The following is a 20,299-nucleotide window of genomic DNA, read 5'->3' on the forward strand; positions in this document are numbered from 1 at the left end:
CTTTCTGTCCTTATAGATTAGCTTGCATTTTCCAGATCTGCACGGAGGGGGAGTCCCACAGTGTACCCTCTTGTGCCTGCCTGGCTTCTTCCCTTCGGCATATTTTGGAGACTTCCGTGGTGCTGCGTGAATCAGTAGTTCATCTCCTCGTATTGCTAACAGACCACGGTGGGTTTGAAATGACGGGTAACGCAATTACAGCCCCTCGCACAGACCTTCTGCGGAACTTCCGCTGCGCCCTGGAAATAGTACCGCGGGTTTTTAGATCCCTTTAGAGATCGCGAAGCAGATTCATGTGCATGATCACTGTCAAGTCTCAGACCTTGTGAGTTTCTACTAAGGTTTGGAAGAGTGAGTGCCACAGAGAGGGACGAGGGTCCTGCTTTATGACTCTGTCCTGTGGTTTTTGCCCCATCTCACCCCCTGCCCTCCACTGCCTCAAACTCCAGCTGCTTTTTACCAATGGAGTGGGCGGGCACTAATTCTCAGAGCTAAACGCTTGGCTTTTCAGAGAAGCCACATGCAAACCTAGAGGACTCTGTGTCTCCCAACAGCTCTCCTCTGGCCAGTGACAGAGGTGACAGAGGGATTGATGCCAGCAACATCCCCTGCCTGCGTATATGTGATGGGGTGTCCCATTGCTTGGGCAGCCAGGCATGGAAGAGACCCCAACACTGGCTGCCCAAGACACGGAAGTCTAGCCTGCAACTGGCCAGGCAGCCAGGACACGTTGGGCAAGTGGCTGGAAGTGCCATGCTTTAATTTCCAAGCCAGGAAAATGTTGCTAGTTGCAGTCCTTACCTCGAAGGGCTGCTGTAAAGGCAAGCGGTGCCATTCCATGCCCACGGCCATGGAGTCTGTGGCATCCGGTGAGCCCTCGGAGAAGACGGGGACCATCCTGCTACTGCAATGGTGATTCTATTCTGCTCGGCTCCTTTGTGAGCTGTCTCCAGGGTTCAGCTCCTCGTTCCTCATGGCACAGAGTCCTGAGTAGGAGGTAGGGGCTGTGCCTTCCCCCAGCCCTTGGGTTCTGTTCCCTGGCACCTCTTTCTGCAGAGTGCCCTGAGGGGTACAAGGCAGAGGAGAAGCAGGCCCGGGGCACAGCCAACACCGCCCCCAGCGCCGCCCCAGCTGCGGATTATAATAAATGGCCCGGGCTGGGGATATGCTGGAGCACCAGATGGTTGTCTTCTGATTAGCCTCACATGGAATCAGACTCCATCCCTGGAAAGAGAGAGGAAAACATCTCACTCAAGAGTGTGCTTCTCTGCCCTGAGATGGGCACAGTCCCTGCAGGTTGGAGCGGCTGCTGGAGAGGAAGATGCCTGCGGTCCCCATCAGGGCTGACAGCTCTTGTCTTCTTCTTTGGAGGATCTTCCCAGGGGCCACTGGGTGTCACCCAGAGGCTTGTGGGAGAATGTCCCTGGAGGATGGATGGATAGATGGAGCAGGGGCCTCTGCCCTCCAGACCTTCTGTCGGGGTTCAGGATTATGTGATAGGACATCTCCTTTCTTGTCGGCCCCTTTCTTTTCCATCAGGAAAAACGGGGAAAAACACCCCCCGTTTTTCCTGATGGCTTTGCCAGCATGTTCTTGGCCACCTCACCTGGGGGTGAGGCCTTTTGGGAAGGCCTCCGATGGACATCCAGAAATTGTCTGAGTTCTTGCTAGGTGCATGGTATCCTGCTAAATTCTGTGCCATTCTCAGGAGGAAAAGATGAATGCCAAGTTTCACCACCTGGCACTCTGAAGTCAGCTGTCAGAGGCAGCCTGGGCCTCTCTCTAGCTGGCTGAACACCCTCCACAGTGACCCTCCGGAGAGCAGGTGTACTTTTTCTGGGCATGGGGAACAACACTTTACAGATAGTGTAAAGGTTCTGCCCTCAGTTCCCACCCCACCGGTAGCCCCACAGTAAGGGAAAGCAAACTCAGTTTCCCTTTCTTTCAGACCCTGGCTTTGAGCTCTTGCTCTGCTCTCCCTTATCGGCTGTTTGAGTTCACACCCATCCTTTCCTCGGGGCCTCAATCTCCCCAGCTGTAAATGGGGTTGAAGTCAACCACATCTCATGCATTCTGGGGACCCGCGGGTGACATGGACCCATGCTTTTGGACAGCACAGGATGTTTTCACTGTGTCTCCTATGCTTTTCTGTTTTTGTTTTGTTTTATTTTCCCCAGTGCCTTACTGTCAAATTCTTCTTTCCTCCCTTTAAAGAAAACCCTTCAGGACTGCCCATTGATATTCTAGAGAGTAAATAAGCAGAAAGAATGATAGCAGCCAATTACAGTGGGGAGGGGGAGGGCCATTTAAGTAGGGTACAATGGTATAATTTTCAAATTGGTACATAATGTGCTTTCTTGCATAAAATAGCCAGGGTGCTGGTTGAATGAAAGAGGAGGTTAGTGCCTTGAGCCCCGCCCCTGGGGGAAACCAATGGCTCTTGGGCACCTTTTTAATTAAAGGGGCACCTTCCCTTCTGAAAGTCACCAGCTGCTTGTGTAACAATTCACACTGCTCCGTTGCCCCAGTGGAAGCACGAACATTCTCGTACAGAAAGCAGCAGTGGCAGTCAACTCCACCAAGACGAGGGCTGTTGCCACACACAGTGGGAAGCTGGAAGAAACACCAGCAGAGAGCAGCTCCCAGCCGTCTGGAAAATGCTGAGAGGAAGCTGATAGCACAGATGGCCAGAGGCAGCAGAACATTTCAGATTTCTGTTGAGGTGTTGCGGATTCAGCCTTCTCTATGAATCAGGTGGCAGGCTTGTTTAGAATCCCACTTCTGGGTTGACTGTGCCCCATTCAAAAATATTGACTGTGAGCGTTGACTCTCTAAATGTTTCTTCTCTGATCTCAGGTAGGAAGCACTTTCTGAGCAGGGAAGAAATCTGCCCTGATGGCTGCTTTTGTGTACAGTCTTGTTGAAACACAGACGCACGCTCCGAACAGCATGGAGTTGCTGGAGTTCTGAATCCATGACATCGCCTACGTCATCCCTTAACCAGCCTGTCCTTGAGTTGACTGTGGACGCAGCATGTGTTTGCTTTCTGCCTAAGCAGATCTCACCCACCCTGGGGAACTCATTCAATCACAATGCATTTGGCTTCTCTTCCCTGAGCTTCCCTTTACCCCTAACACCCCGCCCCGCCTCCCCGCCTCTCTTCTTCTCTCTTCCTCTCCCTTTCTTTTCTGTTCTCTTCTCCCTCAATCCTTGTTAGGCTTCGCCCTGTGAAGCAGGCAGCGAAGAGACAGGGTCATCTCTAGATCCCTGCAAAGATCCCAAGTCCTTTGTCCGAGTTCTGCAGCCACTTAGGCATCGTGATTTTTTTTCTGCTTCAGGGCCTCTTCTGATATATCCTGACAAATGAAATCTGGAGAACAAGACAAGAAGAGAGCAAAAAAAAAAAAAAAAAAAAAAAAAATCCAAACACCATATGGTTTTACATATAGATAAGATCTAAAAAAAGCAAACAAACAAAAAACAAAACAAAACAAATGAATAAACAAACAAACAAAAAGCAGAAATAGGTCCATCAATACGGAGAACAAGAGTGATGGTTGCCAAGGGTGGGGGGATGGGCATAACGGGTGGAGGGGAGTGGGAGGTACAGGCCCCCAGTCCCGGAATGAATGAGTTACAGGAAGAGAAGGCACAGCATAGGGAATATGGTCAAAGGTTCCACACACAGTAGTGTTGAATATGACTGATGGTAGCCACACTCACGGTTGGGGGTGGGCACAGCGTTCCATAAAGTCTTGCCAAATCACTCTGTTGTGCAGCTGAAAGCAATATAACATTGTGTGTCAACTAGACTGCAACGAAATTTAAAAAACAACAATCCAGTATCGCATATGTGTTCTCTCCATCAAACGTTTCCTTGGTAATGCCAACTTTGTGTGTTTGTGTACATTTCACCCCGTGTTTATGGGCAACTGTGCTAGCCTATTCTAACAGGAGTTAGGAGGAGGACATAACGTCATTATATATATGTAATAAATATATATAAGATATGAATATATATTAATTATATATATATTATATACATATAAAATCTCTGCCCTCAGGACCTGGCAGTCTAGTGTGAAAGACAGACAATTATGCTACCGTGTGACCTGTGTGCTGGCAGAGGTAGAGGCAGGTTGTAGGTGAGGAGGGTTGGTAACCAGACAGGGAGCCCAGAAGGGAATTCAGGGTGTGAACAAGATGGTGTCAGGACCCTTCAGTTTGAGAGGTGGGAGTTTGGGAAGATCAGTAGACCGTTTGAATGATTTTATACTACACCACAAGGGAAGATAGAAGCAGATTTTAATCTAAACTTGGGTCTCTTGACTCACTCTGCTCATCACTCTCCCTGCCCGTCCTCTGTCACCATCTAGCTCAGAAGGAAAAGGAAACATGTTGGCTACCAAAAGAGCTGGCCCATAGTAGGGCCTGACTTTGGGTTTGACATTGTTTTGTTTACTCTTTTACTGGGCATTTACTGAGTGCCTGCTGTATGCCAGGAACTTGTTAGGAATGTGAAGGTTGTCTTCTCCAGGAGCTCAACCTTCTTCAGGAGGGCAGGACATAGAAACCTTGAATGTGATATCACAATAGCAATTACTGCTATAGTCAAAGTTTGAAAAAACCCATGTGGGACCACAAAAAAAAACAATTAGGGTAACTTGAGAAGGTTGAGGAAAGCAGAGGAGGTGATAATAAAGGCAGACCTTAAATAATGAGGAGAGCTTTTCTTGGTGGAGAGGAGGGGAGGCATTCCAGTCAGAGAGAACAGCTTGACTTCGGAACCAGCCGCCCCGGGGGCTGGGATCGGTGGGAAGGAGACACAGAGGTAGTGAGAGGTGAGGCGGAGAAATTAGTTGGGACCAGACTGTTTGCTGGAGGTTGTAGCAGAAGGCCTGGCAGTAGGTGTAAAGAACAGGCAGAGTGAAAAGGAAAGGAAAGAAGCCAACCCCCAGGGATAGTATTGTTGGGGACCAGCTGGTGGGTAGAGAAGAAAGGAGGTGAAGGAAGCTAAGGAGGACTGTTCAAGAGGCAGGAAAAGAACAAAATGACAGGTGTCATGGAAGAAGGCAGGGGAGAAGAGAATTTCATGACAAAACTGAGTTCAACGAAATATTCCGTTCCCTTTCCAATGCCCAAGTCAGTAAAGTTGGTTGTGAATGAGGTGTTCCCGGATGGAGATTCCAAAGCCTCTCTATGGGGTTTCCAGTAATCCTCTCCAGCACCCCCAGACTCCTGAGGATCAGGACCCCGGGATCCTTCCCTACTCTCTGACAGCCCTTACCTCAGACACCTAGAATCTTCTTTCTGAAACTGAGGCAGCTGACTGAGATCTGACTGTGAGATCTAGATTCTAGACCATACATCTAACCATTCCCTCACTTCTAGAGATTTTATGTGCTCTCCCATCCATACTTTGGTACCCGGCCTCACCTATCCGTATCTGCACTTAGCTGCCCTCACTGGAAACCATGCCGAGATCACCAGAGGATCCTTGCCGGAGTGACCCTTCCCTCATTATTCAACGCCTCTTTCCTGGTGGTTGCTGCATGCTGGTCAATGTGTTAAGTACTGTGGCTAAAGCATGAGAAACCTACTCAGCTCCTCCTTGCTTTGGGCTCTGGCTGAGATCTCAGCCCTCTATGCACTAAGCTCATTTTCTCTAATTTCTTCTCTCCAGTAAGCTCCTGCCACCACCACCTCTCTATTAGAAAGAGCTCACCAAGGAATGCCCAGGGATCTATGCTCTGTCTGTAAGACATCAGGATTCATGGGGTGGCCAGTGGTCAGGGACCAGAGCACCTTCCGTGACCCCAAGGGAAGGTGTTGTGCAGTCTTAGAAGTCACTGCAAGTTGTCCTACACACACGGGCCCACCTGCACTCACCTACAACCTGGACATGAGTGGGCCCGTATGGAATGTGAATGGATGATGGATTTATTGGGTGCTCTGGAAGGAAAAGCTAGAGGAAAGAAGAGGGAGAAAGAAACAATCAGAAGACCTTGGAGTGGGGGTACCTGAATCAAAGTTGGAGAGAGTATATTTACCCCAAAGAATGGGAAGTTGTACTTTACGTGGTAGGTTTTATGTTTGTGGGCATTGAATTTCTGAGTGTTGGTGGACGTGGACAATGTCAACACAGGGTAATACATGGTTTTAAGTTCAGGACATTTGGTGAGTGATAGTGGCTCTTCATGCATTGCCAAAGGATGTGGAAATGAATGACATCTTTTTTTTTTTTTAAGATTTTATTTATTTATGTGACAGAGAGAGAGCACAAGCCAATGGAGCAGCAGGCAGAGGGAGAGGGAGAAGCAGCCTCACAGGGTTCGATCCCAGGTCCCTGAACTTGGGCCACCCAGGTGCCCCATGAACAACTTCTTGAACACAAACTTACAGAGAGCTCCAGACGACAGAAAGTATATGGAGATAGAGGTGTTCAAGAGGTTTGGTTATGGGGCGCCTGGGTGGCTCAGTGGGTTAAGCCTCTCCTTCGGCTCAAGTCGTGGTCTCAGGGTCCTGGGATTGAGCCCCAAGTTGGGCTCCCTGCTCAGCGGGAAGCCTGCTTCCTCCTCTCTCTCTGTCTGCCTCTCTGCCTACTTGCAATCTCTCTCTCTGTGTCAAATAAATAAATAAAATCTTTATTACAAAAAAAAATAGAAGTGTTAGTTATTATTCCCATCTTAGACGGTGCCTCCGTATTGGACTTAGTGACAGAGATCACTTCCCCTGGCTCGAGAGGCACGTGAGGCCTGGTAGGATCTGCTTCCGGGTGAAGAATCCCATGAAGGCTTCCGCCCTCCATGTGGGCTGACTCCGGTGTCTTTGTTGAAGCAGACTGTTCTTGCATGGAAAAGACCCGTAGAGGCAGAATCTCGGAAATGTACAGCGAGCATTGCTGGTGGAACTTTTCTAGTCCAACTTCCTCTTTCTACATAGAACTAAAATGAGACAAACAAATGAAGTGACTTTTTCAAGACCACCAGCTGGTCAGTGACAGAAGCAGACCCGAGAAGCTCTGCCTCCAAGAAGGAGATTGCTAACAAGGCTTTTGGGCTCTGTTTTCTGGAGAAACGGACTGGGCTGTTATCTTGATTAACCCTTTCACAGTTTCTCTGCCTTTTCTTTCTTTCCCTTTGGCTGCTCTCCTTATGTGTTCCATGTGTTTATATCTCAGCCCGTGGAAGAAGCAGCTAACGTGTCTGTGGCCAGTTGGAGAGGTCACCTCCAAGAAGGGTGGGCTGGGTGGGGAGGGGAGAGGGAAGCATCACACTGGTGATAGGGGCGGTGTGGGAGGGGACCGTTAGTTGTCTCAGTTACCCACCTCAGAGGGGAAGAGCCGATGTTGCCTTCCACTATGGTGGAGGGAAGACTGGCTTTAGGGACAAAAGACTGGCTTCAAATTCTGGATCTGGCACTTTCTCAGGATGTGGTCTTGATGGAGTGTTTCGATGGGTTGGATGAATCAAAGTGAGGCCACGTATATACGAGCAATAAAAATCACAAAAGGTCATGCACGTGTGAAATGATACTACTGTTGTCAGGGGTTGGGTCGTGGTACTTTGAGGCTCTTCCAGAAAGCCTGTGACATGCTGGTTTTGCATGACATTTGTTGGGCCGTTCTAGTCCTCCCTAACCAAGCTCTGCTCCTTCCGAGAGGCTGACGCTGTGAACGAGGAACATGAGGAACCCCTTGACAGGCCAGCCGCATCAAAGTGAACACTTCCTTCTGGAAGCTTAAATTTTCACTTCACCCTTTTTGGGAAGTAGGGAACGTGAGTCATAATGAGTTAGCAAGTGGCTTTTGTGAACAACAAGAGGTTTTGTGAAATACAGCACATGTGACCAAAGGCCTGTGTAGTAGAGTTTCCTATTGCTACTCTAACAAACTTATTGTGACTTAAAACACCACCAATTTATTCTCTTTAGCATCAGGAGATCAGAAGTCTAATGCGGGCATGATCCCTAAAATCGAGATGTCGCTAGAGCCATGCTCTTGCTGGAGGCTGGAGGAGGGAGCCTGTTCCCTTGACTTCGCCAGCTTCTAGAGTGTGCCTGCATTCCTTGGCTCATCGCCCCTTCCTCCTTCTACAGAAGACAGCCCTCCCACCTGGGCTTCCATCTGTCTCTGCCTCTCCTGCCTCACCATCTCCCTGAGAAAGACCCTACTGACTCCAGTGCTTCTGCTTAAGAGGCCAAGCTTAGTCACATCTGCAAAGTCCCTTCCGTCCTGGAAGGGAACATATTCATAGGTTCTGGGGAGTAGGACAAGGGTATCTTTGGGAGACATCATTCTTCTACCACGGCATGTGTGTGCATGTAACACTCTCGGTCTGCATGTCCTTTTAGTTCGTGATGTTTTTGCACAGGACAGACATCTACCAGGTCTCCTCATTAGCTTTTCTTATCCCTAACTCCTCACTGGTTGTCTCTTCACCCTCACCATTCCAACCCAGCACTGAATATTCCTAGCTAACCTTCACCGAGTGCCTACTCTGTGCCCAGCAGTATTTTAAAACATGACATGGGCATTATTTTGTTTATTCTTCATAACAATCTTATGAGATAGAAATTGTTATCATCCCCATTCTTCAGATGAGAAAACTGAGGCACAGAAATTTTTGAGTCACCCAAGACCACACAGCAAGTAAGTGGTAGACCCAAGGGGACTACCTCAGGTGGTCAGATTCCCAAGTCGGGTCTCCTAACCAGCACCCACAGTGTTGATGCATAGCTGGTGTTTAGTAACGTTTGACGATTGGCAGAAGGAAGCAAAAATGACTTGATGTCTTTAGATTACATAGAACTGGGGTCAAGAAGGCAACCTGATTGGTTGCTCACGTGTTTAATCTCGCTGGTTTCATCTCTCAGTGGGCCCAAATAGTTGCAGTGTGGTTGACTGTCTTCTAATTTTGTATAGAGTTGCTGTGATATCATCACCTTTTCCAAAAGCGTGTGTACGTGTTATGTGTACTACCCATCTTGGCTCCAGATTTGGGGAAGACAGGCATGGGATTGTACTCAGGAGTTTACAGAATACCATGTCCCTGTGAGCCATGTCTCCCAGCCTCTATCTGTGGTGCAAACGGAGCCTCCACAACACACACAGGAAGTGTGCTCCTGCTCCCGTGGCCTCTGGGAGGGACTCCTTGGGCAGAGTATATAATGGTTTGACTGCTACTCATTTGAATGAGATAATACACACAAGATAGTTAGTCCAGAGCCTGGCTCTTCAGTGCACCATGAATGGTAGCTCTATAGTGGTACAGATCACTAGCTTTGGAATCACAGGGTTGTGTGGGACGCAGGAGAGGACTCTGGGTATAAGTCAATGGTCATTGCAAGTCTTTGGTGAGTTCCTAAGTTCTCTTCCCAACATTTTTAAGACTTGGGGCCTAGGGATAACTTAAGCATTCAGTTAATTGGGTAAGCCTTCTGGGGAGGGTCAGGGAGATGCGGGGAGTTGGCTGAGGTGTGTGGAATGGCTCTTCTCCTCCCTATAGAACTCTGTGCAGAACCACGCCACTCCCTCCTCCTTCCTGGCTCACAAGTACTCAGAGCTACCGTCCTCATCAGGAAGGATCCCCAACACGCCAGCACGGCGGTCATGATGGCAGGGGACCCTGGGGGAGTCGGCTTTTAGATGGGTCTGAAGAATCAACAGATCATCAAGGTGAGCCTTTAGGCACCTCCAGGCTCACTGGAGAGCTTTAGCAGCTTTGTGGGTCAGGATTGAGGAGGATGTTTGAAGTCCCTATCTTCCTCCAAGTGTAAGAGCACAGGCTCTCCACTGTAACGCCGGATGCACAGCCATAACCCCTTTGCTGTCTGGCTGCTTCAGGCGCCCCAGACCTCCTGGTGTCGCTTCATCCATCCCGCCTCGGCAGGAAGGTGGCGAGTGTGCTTGTGTTGCTCTGGCCAGTGGCTGGCAGCCCTGTGGGCCAGCGGAGCAGGGAGGTGGGCCGGCCGAGGACAAGGGGCTGGAAACCAGTAAAACTGCTTCGGCAAGATGGCGTGTGTCCTGTGTGATTGGGGAAGGCTTTTGAGGGACCGATATGAGTAAGACCCCATCCCTGACCGCAAGTTGCTCTCAAGCTCTTGGGCAAGATAGACTCAAGCAGAAGACGGCGATATCATGTGATAAGATAGAGAGGGAGGAAGGTTCTCTCCTCTGATATCTAGGGGGCTGTCATAAGAAAAGAGGATGCTTATTTTGTGGACTTTGGTGGCAGTTATGTGGCTGGGGGGTGGGGCAAATGCCAGTTCACCAGAAAAACAATCTGGAAACCAGTGGCTCGGCTGTGGTATGCTCCAGGACCTTCTCTGCCCAGTTATGACCGACTGTGACTGAGGTTCCTTCTCAGCCTCCTCAGATGGACATAGGTTGGAGAACATATCTGAAGCCACCACCAGGGTTAGGCTTGGCCAACCTGGGATCTGAGGTCTGTGGGGAAGGATGTGAAATCTGAGGGTGTCCTTTATGAGGAACCTTCTGGATAGGTGCTTTCACATGCATGATTCCACAGCGCTGACGGTAAAAGAGATCATTTCCCCTACTTAAAATATGGGTGGGTTGGGGGGATGGGGTTGGTGGGTGATGGGCATTAAGGAGGGCACGTGATGAAATGAGCACTGGGTGTTATATTCAGCTGATGAATCACCAAACTCTATCTCTGAAACTAAAAAAAATAATAAATAAATAAAATATGGGGGGGAAAGGAGCCTAAAGAAATGCACCCAAAGCTATTCAGGGGTACAACTAGGCAGTCTTAGGACCATGCGCATACAAGTAGCCCACAGAGGGAGCTCACTGACTCCTGAGGTATTGAACAGCCAAGAGGTAGGAAGAACAAGTGGGGGGGTGGACCTGACCTCCAAGTCTGCTGTCTTTAAAGTGTGTTCGTGCCAAGTCTCTGGATTCTCTGAACATCCCCTTCCCAGGCATCCCTTTTGGATCAGCCCCACCAGGGTTGGATTGCATTGTCCTCATGCAAGGGCTGAAGGGACACAAAATGCTGACCTCAGGGTGTCAGACAAGGGCCTCAGAAGGGGTGAGTCTCAAGCTCTCGTTTAGTGGGCACGTACTCACCGATGTGTAGTCAGCTCTGGGCATGTGACCACTTTGGGACAGAGGGAGTGGACAAGAGGCTCAGACAAGCAGCAGTGAGCCACAGGCAGAGGAGAGGGACAAGTCCAATGTAACCAAGCCAGGGCAGAGCACCCCCTGCCCCCCTGCCAGGAATAGGAAGAGAAAGAACTTGTGAGGAAGGAGGATGGCTTTGAGTTTATAATAGACTCAGGAGACTGGAATTTTCAGCCATAAAAGAAGTAGCCTTAAGTGAGCCTTGATCTCCTTGCAATAGAAAATTCCAGAAGGGCTGATGTTCTGTCTTTTGTCCTTACAGTTTCTGATGATGGGGAGAATGTATGTTGCAACACTTTTTGCTAAAGGATCTGAAGTTATTTCCTTGTTTGGCTTTCTTTGCTCTGGAATTGCCTTTCTACAGAGGGAGCTTTCTTCTTTAATAGAAAAAGAAGAAGATCACCATCAAGGAGGAAGTACTACCATGTTTCTTTAGCCTTTCTCTGCTCACTGCTGGACTCCTGCCAGCATATTGGGAGTACCATCGGAAAGCTGTATGTCAGGGTCCAGAGTGCCTCTTTCTCTTCCTTGCACCAGTTTCCTGTTCCCGGGGTGGTTTTGTTTGTTTGTTTCAACATGCAATTATCGGGCTTGCTTGCTTGCTGCTAGGATCAAAAGAAAAAACAATGCATAAGGAATGGCCCCTGCTGCCTTGGTGCTCCCCATCTAATAGGGAGGACCAAGAAGTAGTCACATAAGTGTGTCGCACTCTGCCACATGCCCTGAAACAGAGACAGGTAGCTGGAGCTATGAAATGGCGAGGGAGCCAGCGAATGACTCTGCTTGGGGTTCTGGGGTTCTTCCAAAGATCTGGATATTGTCAAGCACCTTTCTTTACATGAGGCCCTCCAGGGTGTTGGAGAGAAACAGCATTTTTGAAGACTATTTTTTTAGAGGCATTTTAGGTTCAGAGCAAAATACAGAGATTTCCCAAATGCCCCTGCCCCCACACGTGCCCCAGCCTCTCCCATCATCAATATCACTTCCCAGAGTGGTACCTTTGTTAAAACTGATGACCCTACATGGACACATGACCATCACCCAAAGCCAATAGCTTACCTTAGGGTTCACTGCTGGTGTTACGCCTTTCATGAGTTTGGACACATGTATAAGGACACGTATCCACCATCATGGTATCATACAAGGTGTTTTCATTGCCCTAAAAGTCTCTGCATTCTACCTATTGCCTATTTATCTCTCCCAACTCCACCCACCCCCCAAACCCTGGCATTTCCTCCTCCTGCAACCACTCCATTGTGTTAATTTTTTCAGCTCACTGTCCATATGTTGGCACCATCCACTATATAGCCTTTCCAGATGGGCTTCTTCTGCCCAACTGGAATATATGTTTAGATTCTGCCCAAAATATATATTTAATGTCCCTCCATGTCTTCCTGGCTTGATAGTTCATTTTTTTCTTTTTTTTTTCCTTTAAAGATTATTTATTTATTTATTTATTTGACAGAGAGAGAGAGAGATCACAAGTAGGCAGAGAGCCAGGCTGAGAGAGAGGGGGAAGCAGGCTCCCTGCTGAGCAGAGAACCTGATGCGGAGCTCGATCCCAGGGCACTGGGATCATGACCTGAGCTGAAGGCAGAGGCTTAACCACTGAGACTTAACCACTGGCACCCCGATAGTTTATTTCTTTTTAGCACTGAATATTTCACTGTCTGGATTACCACAGTTTATCTATTCACCAAATAAAGGACATCTTGGTTGATTCCCAAGATTTGGCATTTTGAATAAAGCGGCTGTAAACATCTGTGTGCAGGTTTTTATGTGGACGTAAGCATTCAGCTCTGGGATACCTGGGTGGCTCAGTCGGTTGAGCGTCTGCCTTCAGCTTAGGTCATGATCCTAGGGTTCTGGGATTGAGTCCCACGTCAGGTTCCTTGCTCAGCGGCGAGCCTGCTTCTCTCTCTGCCTGCCATTCCAACAAAGAGAGTTTGTGCTCTCTCTCTCTCTGACAAATGAATGAATAAAATCTTAAAAATAAAAGTGTTCAGCTTTGGGGAAATACCAAGGAGCTTGATAGTAAATACCACTCATAATCATCTTTTCCTGTGCCAAAGTCGCTAGCCTCAGTACCTTACAATCACCATGTCAGTTACTCTTCACTGAAAACCCATGCAGTTAATATTAATAGACCCATTTGCAAATGAGCTAATGGGGGCTCAAAAGGTGACTGAACATGCCTCACGAATAGTGGCAGAGCTGGGTTTCTAACCCTAGCCTTTCTGACTCCAAAGCCCCTTCCATTAGATCTACAGTCAGGGTGCCTACGTTTCTGCTTTACTGGTTTATTTTTGTTCCTGGATGACAGCTTTAAACTCACACACAGAGCTCTCGCACCCTGACTGGCAAATAAACGTTACTGGCAGCGCAGCCAGCTGCCGTTTCCTGTGTTTATAGCCCACATTGCAGGAAGGTGTTCTAAGAGTTGTTTCGAGTGTTGTGTCTGCTTTTCCTTGTGAAAGTGTGGATGCCACTTCTGAGAGGGAGGAAGGTGACATGGGCTGCTCAGTGTTGGGTGGCGGTTCCCATTTGGTGGGGCTTTGGAGAGGAATGCTTCTGTCCCCGGCTGAGATCAGAGGCTTTGTTCTGTTTGGTCTGTGACCATGTGGTCTCCAGAAGTCAATGGACTGTGAGGTCAAAGTTCTAGAGCATGCTCTGCCGCTGATCTTTCCTGTGACTCTGGGTAAGATGGTTTACGTCTGCTTTGCCCATCTGTGCAATTAATTATCCAGAGTTTCAAGGAGTGCCTCTTGATGAGCCCAGGACCATGTAGATCCAAGGGCCCCAGACAAACAGATGCATTCCTGGCCCCTGAGAATCCCTGAGATTAGAAGAGGGACAGACACATACAGAAGCAGGGATAGTCACTAGACAAGGAGGTATGACGTGTGGTGAGGGAAGCCCGCTTTCCTCCAAGTTTTCAAAGGGCCATCTTGAAACTGCAGGGTGTTTGGAACTCTTTTTTCTTTTTCTTTTCTTTTCTTTTCTTTTCTTTCTTTCTTTCTTTTTTTTTTTTTTTAAACTTCTTAATTAGAGACAGCTAGTAAGAGTTCACTTTTGTTGTGGACCTGTTGTGTGTGTCTTACTCTTCTGCATCCTGAGGGGGGAGAATCAGTAAGTAGTGTTTCCATTTTGCAAATGAGAAAAGCCAGGCAGATCAGTTAACGGCTTTTTCCAACTTGTAAGGGACTGTACCAACATCCCCGGGTTAGTCTGTTTTGGGAGCCCTTCCCCTTGCACACACCCCCCCAAGACCCTCTGAAGATTTCATTTTAACAATTCAAGAGACCAACAAACATTCCTCCGCTGCTGTAATGTCTTCTGCTTCTCTCTTCCTTTGGCTCCCTTCTCTGTGTTTCCAGGTATCACTCCAGTTAGGAGGTGATCACCATCTGCTTGCTGCCTGTCTCTCTGATCTGCTTGCCCTCCCCTTCCCCTCCGCCCCAGTACTCTTGGTAGCACCCAGCTATCTTTTTTTTTTTTTTTTTTTTAAGATTTTATTTATTTATTTGACAGAGATCACAAGTAGGCAGAGGCAGGCAGAGGTGGGGTGGGGGGGGGGGAAGCAGGCTCCCTGCTGAGCAGAGAGCCCTAGGCGGGGCTCGATCTGAGGATCCTAAGATCATGTGCTGTGCTGAAGGCAGAGGTTCGACCCACTGAACCACCCAGGCGCCCCCACCCAGCTATCTCTGACAGCTCAAGTTCCTACAATGTTAACACCCCTGGGGCTTGCTCATGTTTGTTGATCAATGAATCAACAGGTGCCTTTTTCCCGGGTGCCTTTTTCGCTCTCAAGTGAAATCATAAACGTCCTTTTCACATACGCCTCCCTTTGAGAAAATTTCTCAGATTGCATTACTCCTTTCTCACTCCTCGGTCGGGCTCAACCCACTCCCACCCCGAGGCGGAACGAGCGCGTGCAGGTCCCGTGTGTCCGTGTGCGCATGCGCGTCTCAGTGCACCACCCGGCAGGTGCAGGTCCTGTGCCTCTGTTGGAGCGCTTCGCCTATCGCATCACCGTCTCCTTGGCGTGATGGTGTCTTCGTTTTTCCTGGTTCCTTACCACGTTGCGTGGTGCCAAGTACCCAGTGAGCACTCAGTACGTTCATTCGTTCATTTACATTTATTATTTCTGTGCCTCGTACTACGTGCCGGGGAGACGATGGCAAGGAAACCTGGACGGGTCCCTGCCGCCTTCCTGAGCTTAATGAACGATCCTCGGGGGACACGCATTTGATCAGATGACCTGTGAAGGAAGGCTGCGGCGTGGTCCGCTCGGGCTCCCGGATCCCGGAGCCCCAGGCCGGCCACTTACACCCCCCGTCAGTTACTCTCTCACGGTTGTGGAGGCTGGAAGTCCAAGATCAAGGTCGAGCAGAGCTGAGGTCCCGCCCGTGAGGGCCCTCTTCTGGTTTTGCAGAGGGTTCCCTTCTCACTGTGCCTTCACATGGCCTTTCCCGCGCGGGCGCTGGTGGGGAGCGAGGTGCCTCTTCTGACGGCCCACGAGGACTGTCAGATCTCTGCTGCACCCTCGTGAGCGTATCTAACCCTCATGCTGTCGCAAAGTCGCCATTTTCAAATGCTGCCACGTTAGGGGGTGGGGCTTCAGCAGGGGAATTGGTGGGGAAGGGACCCAATTCAGGTCAGGCCATACCAACTCTCAGCGACCTTCTGGAGAGAATAGTTCTGGGGATTTCGGGTAGGGAATTTTAGGTCAGGTGGAGGAGGGGTGGGGAAGATACCATACCGAGCAGGTGGGGCATACTCAGGGTGCTTCCGGGGCTCTGCACACTGTCCCCTCCTCTCCGTCATCCTTCCTCAGCCGTCTCAACTAGCTGGGCGGGCGGAAGGGCTGGTGGTCCCTGCTGGGTGCTCCCTCCCCTTGTCTCCACCGTGGCTGCACTCAGCCTACAGTCTGTCCAGCCGATCCACATTCCTCGGGCTTCCGGTAACATTAAGGAAATAAAAGCCACGAGAAACGAGAAGGTGTCTGTTTCCCAGGGCTTCTCACGGAGCCCTTCTCAGCACTTTGCACAAGTCAGGCTCCAGACAAGGAACTCCCTACTTGGGGGCTGAGCCTGCGGGTCCAGCTGTCAGGACTGGCTCTGCATTCTGGGGGGTATGTTTTCAGGAGCTGCTCCCCGGGCTCAGAAATTCTCTGTACTCCACAGTGTGGCCAGCCAGGGGACGAGGCTGCTGTTCCCAAAGGCTCTGAGGGTTTCAGAGCACAGGCTGGATTTCTGTCCCACTGAAACACTATAAAACTTCTATCAGTTGCGACAGAGGACATCGATTTCTGAAGCATGGCTCGGGGAAAAGAAAGCAACATGCCAGGATTCAGAGAGGGTAGGCTGTAGTCCCCGCTCTCCACGTGATTTGCTGGCTGATCCCAGGTGTCCTGTTGTCCTGTTCCACGTAACACGCAGTATACCCCTGGTGTGTGCCAAGAACTGGGCTTGGTTCGCAGACAAGCAGGAATATGTGAGATGACCTCTGCTGTAAGGACACAGGTCATGCGGCGTGTGATTCAGGCTGTGAAGGGGAGATGAGGCACTAAAGGGACCTCACAACAGCGCCACTTACCTCAGCCTCAGGGAGCCCAGGAAGGCTCTTCTCAAAGGAGGTGCCCCTTGAGCTGAAGCATAAAGGATAAGAAACCGGACAGTTGGCCATGTCTGGAGTGCAGGGGTGGGGAGATGAGAGAATGTTCTAGGCAGAATGTCCAGGGTGTGCATAGGCATGTGAATGAGAAAGCCTAAAGCATCAGGGCGCAGAAGGCACGTGTGTGTACATGTGGGAGTATGTTTCCGGGTATGTGTGTGAGAAGCATGGGGTCGGGGGCGGGCAACGAAACTGGAAAGACTGGTAAGAATCACACAGTAGTAAGTCCAAGTTTATTTTAAAGCCTCTGGAAAGGCCCCAAAGGATGTTGAGCAAATCATGGTATCCCCAGATCTGTCTGATCGAGCCTAGCCTTGCCACTCAAAATGGGGTCCCCAGACCAGCAGGTCAGGCAGCCCCTGGAGCTTGTTAGAAATGCAAAACCTCCACTCCACCCCAACCCTTCTAAATTAGAAACTACATTTTAATAAGATCCCTCAGTAATCGGTATGTACGTTAAAGCTGGAGACATACTGATCTATGGTAAGGGTCAGCAAACTTGATAAAGAACCAGAGAATAAATATTTTCTATGGGCCTCAGGGACTCTGTGGCAACAACTTAACTTTGCTGTCATCCTACAAAAGCAGGCAGATGACATGTAAACCCATGAGCATGGCTGAGTTCCAATAAAGGGGTATTTACAGACACTGAAATTTGAACTTCATGTTATTTACACCTGTCACAACAATATTCTTTTATTTTTTCCAACCATTTAAAAAACGTAAAACCCACTTTTTGCTTGTGGGTTGTATATAGAGTGAGTGGCAAACTGGATTTGACCTTGAGCTATAGTTTGCTGATCCCTGATCTATAGGAGTTGGGTCCTCAGCTTTCACATAATAAACCTCCTGACCGTAATGCTTTGTTGTGAAAATTGAGTGAGCTGGGAATGACATGCAGACCCTATTTTCAGATGAGGGGGTGGAGCCCAAGTGGGAAAAATGACTTTCTCAGGGCAACACAGCTGCTCACTGGTTAGGATTCAGACATGGGCCTGCTTACTTCCAAGCAAATGTTCATCCTCTACTCCACATGGAACCGATTTGAAAGGAGAACTGGAGCCTTATCTTTTCTCCATAGCAGAAGCAGAATAAACAAACCTTAAAAGACCAATTACCTTTTTCTTTCTGATAAATTGCAAACAATTAGTTACAGCGTTTTGTTTTGTTTTTTTTGTTGTTGTTGGTTTTTTTTTAAGATTATTTATTTATTTATTTGACAGACAGAGATCAGAAGCAGGCAAAGAGGCAGGCAGAGAGAGAGGAAAGGAAGCAGGCTCCCCGCTGAGCAGAGAACCCTGCAGAGAGCCCTGCAGAGAGCCATGAGCCACCCAGGCGCCCAGTTACAGCATTTTTAATGTCAAAGCCAAACGCTGTGAGCAGCTTGTCCTGGGAAAATGTATTCTGCAGAGCAAGACTCAAGGCTTTTCAATACCCAAAATAAGACATCGAGGTTCTTTTTAATTATTTAGCAAAATAAAAGAGTAGGTGCTACTCTGTAAGAAATGAAGTTTGACTAGAAATTATTTTATGTATACCTATTTGTTTTTATTTCAACCTTGTTCATTCATGGTAATTAATAGGTTGTTCATTACAGTTATTATTTACAAGCATAATAGAATGAATGAATTAGGGGCACCTGGGTGGTTCAGTGGGTTAAGCCTCTGTCTTTGGCTCAGGTCATGATCCCAGAGTCCAGGGATCGAGCCGCACATCGGGCTCTCTGCACGGCAGGGAGCCTGCTTCCCCCCATCTCTCTGCCTGCCTCTCTGCCTACTTGTGATCTCTCTCTGTCAAATAAATAAATAAAATCTTTTTTAAAAAAATGAATGAATCAAGTGTCCCACCTATTGTCTTACAGACAATAGAGCGAGCTTAAAGGATTCTTACTGCAAAATCCAAGACATTGTACATTTTTTTAAATCCACCAATTAATTCCACATCCATAAATGCATATCCTGAGCTGTCTCCCTTCTCTTTGCCCAGCCTGACTCCTCAGTCCAACAGAAACAGTCATTCACAAAAAGGAAATGGAATTCTTGCTTCCTTGTACCTCTTATGCTCTAGACAGACAATGATGAGGTTCAGGTTATAGGTCTTGGATCACTCAAACTCAAGACTCCGCTCTGAAACCACATGTGGCACGAGGTCCTCTGGGACCATGACTGTGCGCCCCTCTAAGGGACGCGGGGCCCAGGAAAGTGGAAAGTCAGCCATTGTAATGGGCATGGGTTTACAAGCATCCTCTAACATGTGCACGTGTATAACTCACATGTGTACATGCACGCATGTCCCTCTCGCTAGCTTGATCCCTGCATTCGAAAAAAAAAAAAATACATTTCTACTGAGAAGCTGGAGAAGCGGGCTGAAGTTGCTGAGTGCTGTGGGGGTGGGGGGAGCACAAGGAGACAGTCATCCATTGCCATCATCCACCCACCCCTGGGTCAGATGCTCTGCTTCTGCTTGAGAAGCCTTGTGTGCTGAGTGTGGCAGCAGCAAAGGCTGATTCATCGCTGTCCCCCGGGGTGGCCCAGCTGTCCGAACAGGAATGGCCCATCTCGCCATCTCCATGTCTCCTGCACTGTGCAAAAAGCGACCGGTTGTGAGTCAGCTGCCCAGACAGAGCCGAAAGAGAAGCCCAGAGGTTAGTGGGGAGAACAGCAGAGCGCAAATCCTTCCCCCCCAAGTAGTACCCTGCTAACTCACTTTGAGGCCTTGAACAAATTGCTTTTTCTTAAATAATTAATTTTAACAGTGTTCATTTATTTAGTACTTGACTGTGTGGATGGTACAACAGAGCCACGGTTCAGACCCCAGGGTCCGACTCCCCGCTTCGGGCTGCCTCTCACCTCCCCCTACGAGATGCCATCTTACCTTCACACCAGTTCTCTGATGTGGATGGGAGCTATATTCCTATTTTGTGGATGAGAACACTGAGGCCCTGAGATGTCCCCCGGTCCCCGCTGTGGAACAAGGAGGGAATCCAAACCTTCTGATCCAAATTCCATGTCCTTAACAGTCTGCCTTTCCTGAGCATTTATTTTTCCATCTGAGAGGTTGAGAAATACTTCTTTCTCCCTCCATTGGTTCCCAGAGTCGGAGATACACATCTCTGTGGAACCAGAAGCCTCTCTGCGGAAGGTAGTGATCGGGTCTCTGGGGACCGGCTTCCCTCTCATTCTCTCCCGGCAGCACTGGAGGAATCGCACGCTGCCTACAGCTTCCTGGGCCTCCCCACTGCCCCCACCCCAGAAGGGCCACCACCCAGTCTGTCCAACATTGTCATAGGGAGCCTGCTCCATGGAGTTCAGGGAACAAAGCTTTCATAAACTACTGATTTTTTTATTTAATGGAAACGTTCAAACTTTTATGAAAGTAGTAAGAACAGTATAATGAAAACAAATGTATCAAGGCCTTCCTGCTTGCTCTTTTGGCATCTGTACCGTGTACTTCCTACCCACTTCTCTACTCCAGGTT

General features: G+C 48.9%; 1 protein-coding gene and 1 long non-coding RNA gene across 4 annotated transcripts in view; one reads left to right on the top strand and one right to left on the bottom strand.

Annotated features, from left to right (window-relative positions):
• LOC309840994 overlaps positions 1-3,962 on the bottom strand; it is a 28,631-nt gene extending 24,669 nt beyond the window's left edge. The window contains exons 1-2 of one of the 2 annotated variants that reach the window (XR_014298894.1): positions 1,607-3,962; positions 802-1,224 (exon numbers count right to left, since the gene is read on the bottom strand). This is a non-coding gene — a long non-coding RNA (uncharacterized lncRNA). Of the gene's footprint in view, positions 1-801 lie in introns of both variants that reach the window. The other variant, XR_014298895.1, reaches the window with a different exon arrangement.
• The window catches only part of UBASH3B (ubiquitin associated and SH3 domain containing B), a 138,917-nt gene that overhangs the window by 7,047 nt on the left and 111,571 nt on the right, over positions 1-20,299 (top strand). The window lies entirely within an intron of this gene.

Source organism: Mustela nivalis (assembly GCF_964662115.1).
Source record: "Mustela nivalis genome assembly, chromosome: 9".
Taxonomy (NCBI): domain Eukaryota; kingdom Metazoa; phylum Chordata; class Mammalia; order Carnivora; family Mustelidae; genus Mustela; species Mustela nivalis.